This window comes from Dipodomys ordii, unplaced genomic scaffold (genome assembly GCF_000151885.1).
Source record: "Dipodomys ordii isolate 6190 unplaced genomic scaffold, Dord_2.0 Scaffold114, whole genome shotgun sequence".
NCBI classification, from domain to species: Eukaryota; Metazoa; Chordata; class Mammalia; order Rodentia; family Heteromyidae; genus Dipodomys; species Dipodomys ordii.
In genome coordinates this window covers 3,011,276-3,026,568 of record NW_012267330.1, presented here as the reverse complement: position 1 = coordinate 3,026,568, position 15,293 = coordinate 3,011,276, and the positions used below count along the sequence as shown (strand labels likewise).

At 42.8% G+C, this 15,293-nt stretch overlaps 1 pseudogene; it reads left to right on the top strand.

Moving 5' to 3' along the window:
• The window catches only part of LOC105995142, a 46,122-nt pseudogene that overhangs the window by 13,633 nt on the left and 17,196 nt on the right, over nt 1-15,293 (top strand).

The window sequence follows — 15,293 nt, the reverse complement described above, 5'->3', positions numbered from 1 at the left end:
GGCAAACATTCAATGCTAGAATACTAAAGGGGCATAGCAAATAGGCAGGGGATTCTGTCATTGCCAGAACTCAATAATTTGCTCTCATTACTCGAAGTGAGCCTTTTCCTCCTGGATACAGAGCTTAGCTACATTTACCAGCCTTCCCTGTGAGGAGGCACAGCCATGGGTTATAATCTGGTCAGTAGAGCACGTACTGCTCGCTCCAGGCCTAGTCTGTAACAGTTCCTTCTCTGTTATTCTTCATCCTCTTTGTTCTCTTGTCTGCTGGGTGGATGCAGACCTTCTAAGAGTTGATTTATTTACTAGACATTCCCAGCTTTATCTTTTACCCCCATCTTTCAAACCAAGTAACTGAAGTTCCTATGCCTTGCTGACCTGTTTGGGCTCTGTGAGATTCACATGGGTGACCACTTCTGCAGGTGTTCTAGAGTTCAAGCCTCTCCTGTTCACATAGCTCCCACATCTCTATTTCCTTCCATTTTACTATGTGTGTAGATGAAGCTTCCCAGGGGAGCAGAGAAAAAACAAACAAGCATGTAGATCTTCATGCTTACATAGCAGATCTGTTGGATTATTTTTCAAATTTGGCACTGGAGATGAAATGCTTTAGAAATATCTATTTTGATTTTATTAGTTACTAGTTTGGCTTTTTTATTTGTTTGTTAAGAGACAGGTGTTGCTATGTAATCCAGGCTGGTCTTAAAGTCCTGATCCTCTTACCTCAGCTTCCTGAGTGCTGGGATTAAAGGCTTACAACCACAGGCCTGGTTATGTTTTGGATTTTGAGGCACAAGATACCTATGTATAAGTCACCTTCCTTTAATAAACTGGATAATTAAATAAGAAATTAAGAATATATGTAATTCCTTAGAGCTGGGCGCTGGTGGCTCACGCCTGTAATCCAAGCTACTCAGGTGGCTGAGATCTGAGGATCACAGTTCAAAGCCAACCAGGGCAGGAAAGTCTGTGAGACTCTTATCTCCAATAAACCACTAGAAAACAGGAAATGGCACTGTGGCTCAAGGGTAGAGTGCTCGCTTTGAGCTGAAGAGCTAGGGATAGTGCCCAAGCCCAGAGTTCAAGCCCCACGACCGACAAAAAAAAAAAAGAAAGAAAAAAAGAATATATGTAATTCCTTAAAAAGGAAGGCTAATGGGAACTCCCTTTCCCCTTTTGCCCTAGGAACTGTTTACTGTTTTTGGAGGAGTTGGCTCTACAAATACAGCAGTCCTCTATTCTTCACTACATCTTTGGCTTGTGGCAATCAAATATCCTTTCTTCTGAGCACTAGCAGCAACAAATATTGTGTTACAATAGTAATCTGAGAGGAGGAGCTATTTTGTTTTCTTTCTTCCAGATTGGGTGGATTGGGTGGCAATTCTCATTCCTGTGCCAGGCCAGGGGAGTGGGCTGGGGGGAGGGAGAGGCTCCCTTGATAGGATGTGTGGATGTAAGTATTATCTCACATTACTGGTGTTGCAGACAAATGTAATCTGTAACTGTGCTGTTCTTCTGGACCAAGAAGAATGAACTGAATCTTGTTAACTCAGCCTCTCGTGACAGTATTGAACCAGTGTTAACATATGTGTTTGTTGTTCTTGTTCTATGTGTGTGTGTGTGTGTGTGTGCACGCACACACTATTCCTGGGGCTTGAACTCAGCTCCTCATGCTTCACTTGACTTTTTGCTCAAGGCTGACATTTTACCACTTGAGCTTTACTTCTTTTTTGTTTCCCTGATGAACTGGAAATACGAGTCTTTGTTTGGGCTGGTGAACTGGGAACTGCAATCCTCATATCTCAGCCTTCTGAGCAACTAGGATTACAGATGTGAGCCAACAGCACTTGGCAACACATGTTTTAAAAATTTATTTTGGGGAAGTGGGGCTGTAGCTCAAGTATAGTGCACCAGCCTTGAGCTAAAAAGCTAAGGAGCAACACCCTGAGTTTAAGCCCCAGAACCGCACAAAAGAAGAAAAACAACAAACAAAAAACTATGCAGAAGCCAGGTGCAGGTGGCTCATGCCTGTAATCCATCCGACTCAGGAGGCTGAGATCTGAGAATTCCAGTTTGAAGCCAGCCTGGAAAGAAAAGTCCCAGAGACTCCTATATCCAATTAGCCACTCAAAAACTGAAGTGGGTCTGTGGCTCAAAGTAGTAGAGTGCTAGCCCTGATTAAAAAGAACTCAGGGATAATGCCCAGGCTCTGAGTTCTAGCCTCACAACCACCACCACCACCAACAAACAAACAGAAAAACCCCAAAAACATGCAGCGTGCCAGTGGATCATGCTTATAATCCTACATGAAATCTAAAGATTGAGCTTTGAAGCCAGCCTAGGCAAGAAAGTCTATGAGACTCATCTCTAATTAACTGCCCTCTTCTTCTCCAAATTACACTGGGTTCTTTTTCAATGATTAGCCATGAGGAATTTGAATTGGATTGCACTTTGTATGTCTCTGTGTGTGCAGGTGTGTGTGTGTGTGTGTGTGTGTGTGTGTGTGTGTGTTGGTACTAAGGTTTGAACTCAGTGCCCAAGTTTTGTCCTTCAGCTTTTCTGTTCAAGTCTGTGATCTGCCATGTGCCGCATCTCCACTTCCAGATTTTTGGTAGTTAATTGAAGATAATGATCTCACAGACATTTCTACCTGGCTGGGATCCTCAGATCGCAACCTCTGAGTAGTTAGGATCACAGGTGTGAGCCACCAGCATGAGATGCCAGGCCCCATTCATGCCCCATGGGAGACATCACACCTGATTCTGGGTGAACTTGAATTAGTTTGTAGCCAAATATAACCATTAGAGGGAGCCTAGGTCTTGGAAGAGAGAGAGAGAGAACCCAGAGAGAGGCAAGAACTGTGGTAATGGCAGCAGAACATAGTCTCTTATTTAGTTTACAATTTTACATTTGGTAAAGTTTTACTCCTCAGCAACTCCATTTCTTTTTCTTGAGGACATGCTACCTTGCAAGGGTTCTTATGAAAGCATTAGACAAGTTAACAATCATTAATAGTGATGATAAGTTCTTATGATTTTGGTATTAGTTATAACTGATAAAATGTTTACTACTAATCATTTACTTATTATCACTTATTTATCATTTATATCTAGGGAATTGTAGAGACAGGTGTAACAGGCTTCCTCATGAAACACCAGGAGAATCAGGACATGTTTTGCAGTTCTTTCTCAAACCATGGTGAGTTGAGCCAGTCCTGAAGTTGCTAGCTTCCCTGGGCTCTGCTGGGTGTTGGGTAGGCTCCGCCGCCAGCCAGAGCTCTATGTGATAAAACTAAGCAGTCCCTTTCTCAGCTCTTTCCTTCTCAGCTCTTTTCCCAGCTCTCTCTCTTTTCCAGCTCTCTTTGCCAGCTCTTTCTCAGGCCTTTCCCCACCAAGTGGAGGGCCAACATGGGATGGTGCCAGCAGGTCTACTGAATAAACCTACCCCTTACCTGAATACCATGTGCGTGCTGCTGTTCTTACTCGGCTACCTCTTTTTAAAAACCTAACATAAATGGTGCCGAAACCCAGGAAGGGCTTAAAGTCAGGATAGGTGGGATTCCTCTCTGTTTTTTTTCTTTTTCTTTTTTCTTTTTTTTCCTTTTTTGCTCTGAGGAATACCCACACTTCTGACAGCCTTTTGTGAACCGGTCTGTCTGCTGTGGACACAGCGCATCAATACCATTGCTGGCCTTCACATCCACGTCCACACCACTTCTCTACTCTGGTGAGTGAAACTACTCTCTACGGCTCTCTGTCAGTCTGTATCCAGATGTGGCGCCATGCCAGAGAGCTCCTATGGCCTTTAGCTGAAAGGCCGGTCACCTCTGAAGTTGAGGACGCTTGGTTTGGGGGGCTTGGCCATTTCTCTCTAGTGGGCTCTGGGAGAAGTCAGGAGGCTGCTTCTGCCAGGTCGTCTCTCCTTCACTCACCAGAATGACTCTCCTACACATTTAATGGGGTGTTGCGAATCACACCCGAGCTGTGAAACCCCTTTGAACTGCCTTCTGCACTCCCTGGAAAGCCAGAGCACATCATTTTTATGCCATTCTCAGATGTAGACAGTTTTTGCCACTGCAATGGTAAATGGTCAGAAGTCTGTTTACTTTCAGGCTCTTTTTGCTCTCTCTCTGCCATTCATGTCCAACTTTCCCTATCTGTCCCTTTCTCTTTTCTACGACATTTTGGCTTGTGCCCTGAAGAGTGCAATGCAGGCTGGGTCCCGGGGACTCCCCCACCAGGTTCCCTCTCAAAGGCTAGCCAATGTAGGCTTGATCTATTTGTTCAGAGTTTCTTTGCATTCTTTCAGAAATTCGCCATCATGAGTTCGCCATCCTGGCCACATGGTGGGTTAAGGGTTTGGCCCCATCTGACCCTTAACCTTCCACCAAGCTTACTACTCCATCCATCTATTCTAAGGTGTCTTGCTAACAAGTTGCTCTTTTCACAGGTCCTGGTAACTGAGGCCCAACCATCTGATGTGCTTTGTTAGCAAAGACGTCTACACATTGTTGTCAAAAATTGTAGGTTTTGAGTTTTGCCTTTTGTTTTGTGTTGTGTATTCTACTATTAACTATGTGGTTCTAAAATTCTGGGCCTATCTGCTAAAATTCTCATCATGTCTAATAAGTTTTGTCATTGCAGAATATTTGTTGGTCAATTCTTGTTAAGGACCAGGTAAGCTCTATTCTATTTGATCTCCTTGTTGCTTTAATTGGAAATAATAAAGAGCTTTTGTGGCAAAGATTGCAGTTCAAAGCCAGCCAGGGCTGAAAAATCCCTAAGACTTCATCTCCCAACTAATCTGCAAAGAGCCAGGCTGGAAGCAAGGCTCAAGACTCTTATCTTAAACCAGCAAACACTTCAAGCAGTACTATAACTTAAAGTGGTTCATTGCTGGCCTTGAGCAGAAGTGCTCAGAGACAGTGCCCGGGCCTTGAGTTCAATCCTCCTTGAATACCATCTGGGACAAGCCATCCCAGCAACAAGCACCTAGACTCAGCCAGTCTGGGGAACAAAGGACCATGGAGAGGAGTAAGAGGAGATGATGTCACATCAGCTACTTTGTGCCTGCCCTTCCAAAATTAACCAGAGCCTGGAGGTCAGTAGAAGTAAGAAGCCTGCCCATCTAGTGTCCATACCTGTCTACCTATTAACTGGACAGGAATTTACATTTTTGCCTTTGTTACCTGACTTCTCCTCTACCTAGTCACCAGATAGGGACATTTCTACCAACATTTTCAGCCCCAAGTCCTTCCTCTTCCCATTTATTTGCTCTCTAGTATTTTTTTTCAGTCCATCACAAGAAGCCTCGTGAGACTTCTCTAGACTTCATCTAAGGACTCACACAACCAAGGGACAGCTGCTGCTTGCTGCCTTCTCCCAGAGGGGACCACATCTCAGCCTTTTACCCCTAATGTCGATGCCCCTTGCCAGCAGGAAGTAGCCAGAGAGAATCTTCACCCTTTTTCATAATTATCAAAGGGCTGGATTGTAGGGTCTGCACAGGGACACCTCCTTCCGTCTTGGCTAAGTCTCCACCCAGTATCTGTTACCTAGGTAACTGGCAGACCTGGAAGCAGTCACCTTCTCCTCCTGCTGGGTCACAGCCTGGGCCACCTCTGGTCACATGCTTCCTCTCTGACCTTAGGAGGGACTTCTCCTGCCTGAATAGCATGTGATGTTCTCTTCATCAGCTACCTAATGAAACCTACCTATTTAATATGCGTTACAGTATATATACACAGTGGGGTTAAGTAGGATATGTCAATGATATTCTTAGCAGGGGATCTCAACAGCCCAACTGATAAGTGCATAGGACCATATATAATGAAGCATAGCAACATGAACTCCAAGGATTGGGGAAAAAAGGTTCTTATCATGCCCTGTATGCAGTTATTTCTATTTTTTCTTCTGTGTTAGTTTTCTGTACCCTTTGTCCTGTATAGAAATTTATCTGATCCATGGAAGGTAAATGGAATCACAGAAACAGCAGGACACAGGATGAAGTAATGCAACAATGATACTCCTTTGACACTATGTTGGAAATGTTGCAGGGAGGGAAGGGAGCAGGGAGGGGTAAGAGGGAAAAAATGAGGGAGGGGGTAACTGTTTAAAAAGAAATGTACTCCTTACCTTACATATGTAACTGTAACCCTGCTGTTCATCACCATTGTAATAAAAAGATAAAAAATATAAAATATCCTAACATTTTATGTATTGTTACATGTTGAAAGAATATATTAGGTTAATTAAAATAAATATTAGCATTAATTTACCCACTTCACTTTTTATGCCTAAAAACTTTAAAATGCTGTCTGCATCATACCCTATGGAACAGACTGTCCAAACCATCTAGAACTTACTTTTTGTCTGCGTCCTTGTGCATCAGCCATATTTATGGGCAATTTTTTTCTGAAATGAAACTTCCCTTCTCTTAAGGGGTGATATTATTTATAATACCACTTAGCAAGATGCTAAGAGCCTGAAGAACCTCTACTTAACAATATTTTCTTTGTTAACAAATGAGATGAACGTTAAAATTTTTGTCTCTTTTCCCCTGAAATTACTGTTTAAACATTTCCTCCTCTATTCCTGAAGTTTCCATGGGAGCTTGGGACTATATCAGACACTCTTTGCTTCTGGGGAACAAGGGACCAGGAGAGAAGTAAGAGGAGATGATGTCACATCAGCAACTCCGTGCGTGCCCTTTCAAAATTAACCAGAGCCGGAGGTCAATAGAAGTACAAAGCCTGCCCATCTAGTATCCATACCTGTCTACCTATTAACTGGAAAGGAATTTATATTCTTGCCTTTGTTACCTGACTTCTCCTCTACCTAGTCACCAGATGTCAGAAGTAGCTAGGGACATGTCTACCAACATTTTTCAGCCCCAAGTCCTTCCTCTTGCCATTTATTTGCTCTCTAGTATTTTTTTTCCAGCCCCTCAATGCCTCATGAGACTTTCCCCAGACTTCATCTAAGGACTCACACCACCAAGGGACAGCTGCTGCTCACTGCCTTCTATGGGAGAGGACCAAATTCCAGCCTTTTACCCCTATTGTCGATGCCCCTTGTCAGCAGGAAGTAGCCAAAGAGAATCTGTGCCCTATTTCATGATTATTAAAAGGCTGGAATGTAAGGTCAGCTCCAGGATGGCCAGCAGACTCCACCCTCCTTGCAACAAAGTCTCCACTCAGTACCTGTGTTACCTAGGCAACTGGGACACCTGGAAGAGGTCACATCTGCATCCGCTGAGGTCACATCTGAATTTGATGTGGCCACATCTTTCTCTGCACATACTCTAGATAAGGCCTAGCCCAGGTCCAGATGCTCTTTCTCAGCTCGTTCCTTCTCAGCTCTTTTCCCAGCTCTCTTAGCTCTTTTTCTCAGCTCTCTTTCTTTCCCAGCTCTTTCCAAGATCTCTTTCCCAGATCTTCCCAGGCCTTTCCCCACCAAGTGTAGGGCCAACATGGCTTGGTGCCAGCAGGTCTACTGAATAAACCTACCCCTTACCTGAAAAAACAACAACAACTAAACAGTCCACAATCCTGAAAAGGGTCCTTAGTGGGACCTAGTCAACTGGAACCTGATTTGTCTTGGTTTCTGGGGGACTGCAGTGTCCAGTTTAGCTTATGCGAGCTCCTGCATCCTGGCCTCCTGACTGCAGTGTGGTTTCTTTCCTATAACTCACTTTTTCCTACTCACACCCGTCCACTCTGATCTCCCTTGATATGTTTCTTGTAATTGATCCGTATCCATGTTTTATGGCAGTATTTCCTATGCATCATTAGGTAGTGATTTTTTTTAACCCTGGACTTCTGGAGACATTGTCTCAAGATGACAACTTTCTGTCACTCTCAGGAACACAAGGGACATAGATTGTCTAGGACTCCTGAACCCCAGCCTCTCACAGCAGATTAGTATATGCCTTCTGAGTCCCTGAGCTGGGAATAAGCCTTGCTGGTTGTACTCACTTTTCCGGCTGCTGAGTCTGATGATCCCTTTGAGGGACCCTCTGTTTTTACTTGGTGTTGTAATTATGGATTCCTCTCCCTCACTGGAAGCGCTATGCACCAGCTCAGGACGCCTTGCTGTTTTTTTTTTTTTCTGTTGTGTTTGCTTTTCTGTAAATTCCTGGGGTTTCTAGATATCTTTGTAGTTTCTTTTTTCTTCTACTCTTTCCTTCTTAGATTCTTGTCACTTTTGTGTCACTAGATTCTTCTCATTCACAGAGTAAAAATGTTGGGCGCTTTCTATTCACCATCTTGCTCCTCTCTTAAATGATGGGTTTAAATCATGGTCATAATCCTGAGTGAGGGGGCATAGAAGATCAGCAAGCCCCTAATGGTCTTTTCCTTGGTGATAGCAAACCATTCAATAACATTTTTTATAGAAATAGAATAAAAATTCAAAATCTTATATGAAATACAAAAGATCCTGAATAGTTAAAGCAATTCTGAACAAAAAGTGCGGTGCTGGAGGCATCAAAATTCCTCTTTTCAAACTATGTTATAGAACCACATAACAAATACTGCTCAGTATCCATACATAGACTGGCAACAGACTGATGGAATAGAATAAAAAACCCAAAATTCACCTCAAGTGGGTAGTGCTACCTGATTCATGACAGAGTCATCGAAAACAAACACTGGAGAAAAGATAGCTTAACTAACAAACAGTGATAAGACAACTGATTTTCCACATGTACAAGATTAAAACTGGATTTCTACCTTTCATAGAGTACAAAACCAACACAAAGGCTGGGAAGGGGGCTCAGCGGTAGAGTGCTCGCCCTGCATGCATGAGGCCCTGGGTTCGATTCCTCATAAACAGAAAAAGCTGGAAGTGGCTCAAGTGGTAGAGTGCTAGCCTTGAGCTGAAGAGCTGAGGGACAGCGCCCAGGCCCAGAATTCAAGCCTCACAACTGACAAAAACAAACAAACAAACAAACACCAAATGTAAGGTCTGAAGTAACCAACAGAATAAAGAGACAGACTACAGGATGATATTTATCCAACAGCAGACAATATTCAGAACTAAAAATGTAATACTAAAAGAAATAGAATAGAGTCTAGTCAATTAATGGGCAAATGAATTGAACAAACTCTTTTCAAAAGAAGATGTACAAATGGCCAATAATACATGTAGAAATGTTCAGCATCCTTAGCCATCAGGGAAACACAAATCAAAACAGCAATGAGATTCCACATCACCCAAATCAGAATAGCTATCATCAAAAAAATAATCCATAGCAAATGCTAATGAGATACAAATTAGTCCAGCTGCTATGGCAACCATTATGAGGTTCTTCAAAAAAATAGAACTTTATGACTCAGTATATCACTTCTGAGCATGTGCCCAAGAAAATCAAAGTCAGCTTGCTATAGAAATTTGTGTTTATACTGGCACTGTTCAAAATAGCCAAATGTATAATCAGCCTACGAACCCATCAACAGATCAAGAAAGTGCAATATATGTACATATGTATATGCATACAGTGAAGTTTTATTTAGCCTCATGGATATGAGGTAGAAAATGAATGGAACTAGAGATCAGCACATGAAATGAAACAAGCCAGTCTCACAAAGTCAATTGTCATTTTTTTCTCTTTTTGTGGAAGCTAGGGGAAAACAAACAAGCAACCCTTCCCCCAAATGGAATAAAACAAAACAAAAAAAGTCATGTAGGTAAAAAGCACTATTAGAGAATAAATGGCAAATAGGAGTTATTAATAAATTAGAGATCAACAAATTACTTTATATTTTTATGCTGCTAGAAAAATTAAAACTTTTACTAGAATATTGAATAAATTCAGTTTTATTTGGATATATAAAAAAGAGCTGGGTGGGGAAGGTGGCTTAGTGGTAGAGTGCTTGCCTAGAATGCATGAAGTCCTGGGTTTGACTCCTCAGTACCACATAAACAGAAAAAGCCAGAAATGGCATTGTGGTTCAAGTGATAGAGTGCTAGTCTTGAGTAAAAAAATCTTAGGGACAGTGCCCAGGCTCTGAGTTCAGGCCCCAGGACTAGCCAAAAAAAAAAAAAGAGCTGTAACTGTGATCTGGTAGCTCACTTCTATAAGCCTAGCTATGCAGGAGGCTAATCTGGGAAACACAGTTTAAAGCAACACAGGCATGAAAGCCTGAGAAACTCTTCACTCCAATTAACCAGCAAAAGCTGGAAGGGGAGCTGTGACTCAAGTGGTAGAGTGCCATTCTTGAGTGAGAAAGCTAGGGATGGTGCCAAGACCCTGAGTTCAAGCCCCATCACTGGCAGAGAAAGAATAAAGTTGTGCATGGACTTGGATTTACTTAATTTTGCTTAATCAGTATTGTCAGGGAGAGTGTTTAGTGTGTGGATCTTGTACTTAGCAAAACGAGCAGAATACATGTGCAAAGATAGGGAATTAAAAAGCTGGGGAAGTCCAGAAGGTTTGGGAGTAGCTGTTATAATCTACTTCCTATCACTGTGACCGCTGAGAAAATCAAAGGAGGAGAGGTCTAGTTTGATCATGGTTTCAGTTCATGGTTACTTGGCTCTCTTGTCTCTGGGCCTGCGGTAAGGTAGAACGTCAGGGTGGGGGAGTATGTGAGGGAGGAGGCTCATTTTATGGCAGGCAGGAGCCCCGATGACACGGGGTGTTGGAGTCCTAATATCCTTTTCAAGGCCATGTCCTTACCACCGAAGACCCAACTTCCCTTAGACGCCACTCACTAAAAGTTCCACCACTTCCCAGGATCACTACAGGCTGGTGATAAAGCCCTCAACAGACAGCCTTTGGGGCTTATTTAAGACCCAACCAGGGCACTAATCCAGCAACAGAAAAACCAGGGAACTCTGTTTTGTCATATGTCACTAGCTGTTCTTGTTTCAGAAAATGGAGACCAGGGTCCTGTCTTTTGATGTGTATATGGACTGTAGGTGGCATGCACTAATTCACATGATTTCCTTTCATCTGACCCAGTGTCATCATTGGGGAAAGATCAGGGAGTATTCCTTTTTGGGTTCCAACTGAGCCACTCTCTTGACTTTCTGTCTCCTGGTCCTCCTTTACAGGCACTGAGAGTGCTGAGGATGTAGCACACTTCTTCCTTGATGAAGACCAAGGCCATGAGGCCATTAGTACTTTTGGTGATCTACTGCTTCATGTCTTGCTTGGCTGGAAGTCCATCGTAAGTCCATCTGTGGACTTGCAGCTCGAGTGGACGATGGTCTCCCTTTCATATTTAAGATGTGGCATTGTCATGATAAAAGCAGCCTCCAGGCAAAGGGGTAAATATTTATAACAAAGGAAACTTTACAAAATTAATCTAAGATGCTGAAAGAGAAATTTTCAGGAATAAGTCAATGGAAATGATTCAGCAACAAGCCTACTGTGGGTGCAATTAGCAATAGTAAGGAAGGCGAGAGAAAGAAAAAGAAAGCGGAAAAAACGCCAGTTCAAGCCTTTGCCTGTCTTATTTTCTCTTAAAATCTTACTACATTGCTGTTCTGTTTCTATCTTCCAGTGCACACTGGTTCCATATTGTTTATTCAGGTAAGCTGTAAACTACCAATGAAAGAGCACTACTTCTACATTTCCTTGAGTTCTCCTTGGCATTGAGTATATGGGAAGTTTTACACACCCTTTCTGATTCTCTTAGTGAATGGACAAGTCTTTGCTCACAGTCTATTTCTTTTTTTCTTGTTCTCGATCCTCACCTACTCTCTGAATTAATCCCCTTCCCCATGGCTTTACCCTTGGCCCTGGATCACTCAGCTAGAAGAAAAGGGAAAAGATGAAGCCCATAATTAAGCCCACTCATAATGTCTTAGAAAGATCCTCAAACGAACAAGGGTAAATCTTTCAGAATCCCTTACAAGGTTCCTAAGGCCCAGAAGTTACTCCTTTAAGTCAGAATGATAGAACCAATCTAGCAGGTTGGTTATGAGAGTTCTCTAGTTTCCCATGTGTATAATGGGGTTAATAGCCACTGTCTCCTACCTTCCCCAGAGAATGTGGTGAGATAATGTTGTAACATACATTTTAGTCTTCAGATGAAAGCTAGCATATAAACTCCAACTGCTTTTAAAGGCCCTTGACCCTTATGGTGTTCACAGCAAGATCTATGAAAAGACTGAGGTTGTGTCCAATGACCTCTTGGCACTGGGACTCAGAATCAGTTCATGAGAATTAGGATCTGTTCATGAAAAAAGGGCCTAAAGGAAATTTGGTAGTGGGCTCATAGAAAACTTCAGAGTTCTTGAAAAAACTTTAAACAAATTGTTGTACGTCAAGAAAACGGAGAAGCTACATTTTGAGATGTGGGATTTGGAACCTGTGTTGGAGTGCTGGCGATCTGCAGATGGGACTCTTGCCACAAAGATCTGCAGCCCCGCAAATGCACCTAACACTGTTAGAAAACTGAGCCATGAAAGCCAGAGAGGAAAGAAAAAGCAGAAAAACAATTCCAACAAACCAGATCTGCTCCAATGGAGAGCTGAAGTGGGAGGAGTGCCAGGAGACAGAGACATGAACACAGAGGTGGGTGGTCTGGCATAATGGCGTCTGATCTATAGGGGGCAGGGTCACAGGAAACTCGAGAGACTCCCAAGTTCAAGGCACAGGATTGACAAGTACAGTAACCTATCATCCAAGTCCTCACCTCTGTCTCTAGGAATACAGACACACCCATCACCTGGGAGGTGGGACTTCCCCTTCCCCCACCATAAGACAATCTGGTGCCAGTTAAACTAAATTCCCTATCTTCTACATGGCCAAGATGTCACTGGTTAGACCCAGGATCTCCACTTCAAAATTGATAACATTTATTTATCTTGGCTAATAATGTAAGAGTACAGATCTCACATGATTTTCCTTATCTCACCCTATCCAAATTCCTGTAGTTTTCCCACAAGTAGCCACTTTTAGTCTTATTAATGTTTCATTGATGTTAATTTCATATTTCTAAATAAATGTTTGTTTTTTTGGGACCAATGCTGGGGCTTGAACTCAGGGCCTGGGTACTATGCCTGAGTTTTTTTTTGTTGTTGTTGTTTGTTTTTTGGTCAAGCCTAGTGCTCTAGTACACCAGCCACAGCTTCACTTCTGGCCTTGTGTTGTTGTTTTATTTTTTTGGTGCTTAATTAGAGATAAGAGTCTAATGGTCTTTCCTGCTCAGGCTGGCAGATCTCGGCTTCTTGAGTGGCTAGGATTACATGTGAGCCACTGATGCCCAGCTAATCAAAATGTTTATGCTTGTGGGTTTTTTTTTGGGGGGGGGTCTGGTCATGGGCCTGAACTCTGGGCCTGGGCGCTGTCCCTTAGCTCTTCAGCTCAAGGCTAGTGCTCTACCAATTGAGCCACAACACCACTTCTGGCTTTTTTTGTGCTTATGTGGTGCTGAGGAATTGAACCCAGGGCCTCATGAATGCAAGGCAAGCACTCTACCACTGAGCCACCTTCCCAGCCAATGCTTGTGTTTTTTTGAGAAGGGTAAATGTATTTTTGTTTTTCATTTCTGTAGACATTAGCTCTTAAATTTTTACCATTGATCTACTATTACCATCTAATACCTTAATTTCCTCTATCATTTAATGAAGTCATGACACATTTCTTTTAGAAGTTTCATTTGATACTTTAAGTTTTAAATGAACTTACTACTGTATATAAATATTGTCGGTAATGGGGCCTGAACTCTGGGCTTGGACGCTGTCCCTCAGCTATTCAGCTCAAGGTAAGCACTCTACCACTTGAGCCACATCACCACTTCTGGTTTTCTAGTGGTTTATTGGAGATAAGAGTCTCAAGGACTTTCCTGCCCAGGCTGGCTTTGAACTGCAATCCTCAGATCTCAGCCTCCTGAGTAGCTAGGATTACAGGTGTGAGCCACTCATTATGAGTTGAGATCATGTCTGCCTCTGCCTTTCTTTTAGATTGGCTTCCTACCTTGAACCTCCTGTCAAGTGATCTTCCATCACTTGAATTTGTACATTGTTAACATTAATAGTATTTATATTCTATTCTGAAACTATTTGCTCTGCTTTGTCTTTGGGTTTACTCTAAGAGCTGAAAATCCCCTTAACTATTTATTTTGTTAATTAAAAACATGATTTATTTAATGAATTTTTTTTGTTTTTTTTTGGGGGGGGTCTGGTCGTGGGGCCTGAACTCTGGGCCTGGGCGCTGTCCCTCAGTTCTTCAGCTCAAGGCTAGCGCTCTACCACTTGAGCCACTTCGCCACTTCCAGCTTTTTTCTTTTTGCTTATGTGGTGCTGATGAGTTGAACCCAGGGCCTCAGGCATGCAAGGCAAGTGCTCTACCACTGAGCCACCTTCCCAGCCCCAACTTTTTTGTTTTGTTTTTATTTATGTGGTATGGAGGAATCCAACCCAGGGCCTAGGCAAGCACTCTATCACTGAGCCACAATCCCAGCCCCACCTTAGCCTGATTTTAGTACTGTAATTGTATTTTCTTTCTTGTAAGGCATTGGGATTTTCCTATGATTTTATTATTGTTATTGTAAGGTCCGCCCTGGGAAAGAGGAGCAGACTCCTTCCTCCTCTTGGTTAAGTCTCTGCCCAGTACCTGCATCACCTAGGTAACTGGCACACTTGGAGGCAGTTTCCTCTCCCCCCTCTCCTCTTCCCCCCCCTCCTTTCCCCACCCCCGTATCTGCATCCAATATGGCCATACCTTCTCCTGCTCCTGGCCTTGATAAGTCGGTGTCAGCTGTGGTTCGATCCGTGGGCTTCCAACTTGACCAGAGACAGCCTGCAAAGAACCCTTTCCCTTGCCTGAACACCACGTGCTGCTGTGTTTCCTCACTGGCAATTTAATTTACCTAACAGTTATTATTTTGGTCAATTGTGTGGCTTGAGCTGAGGGCCTGGGTGCTGAGCCTGAGTTCTTTTTGCTGTCCCACTTTGAGCTGCAGCTCCACTTCGGGTTTTCTTGTGATTAATTGAAGATAAGAATTTTGGGGACTTTCCTGCCTGGGCTGGCTTTGAACTTTGATCCTTAAGATTTCAGCCTCTTGAGAAGCTAGGATTATAGGTGTGAGCCACCAGCGCTCAGCAGTATTATTTTCTTTTTATTCTGGCACTTTTGTTTTTCTTATGATCTTGGTTTATTTGTGAAGATTGGTCCAAATGGGCATTCTGTGGAATGTCTTCCTCCTCTGACTAACAGCTCTCAGATGCTGGAGAGTAATTCTGGAGCTTTCTCACTGCTTCAGCATTTGAGGCTGATATTTTCCTTGTTTGGAATTAACTCCTTAGTTTTGCTGGGCATACCTTTTTTTTTTTTTTTTT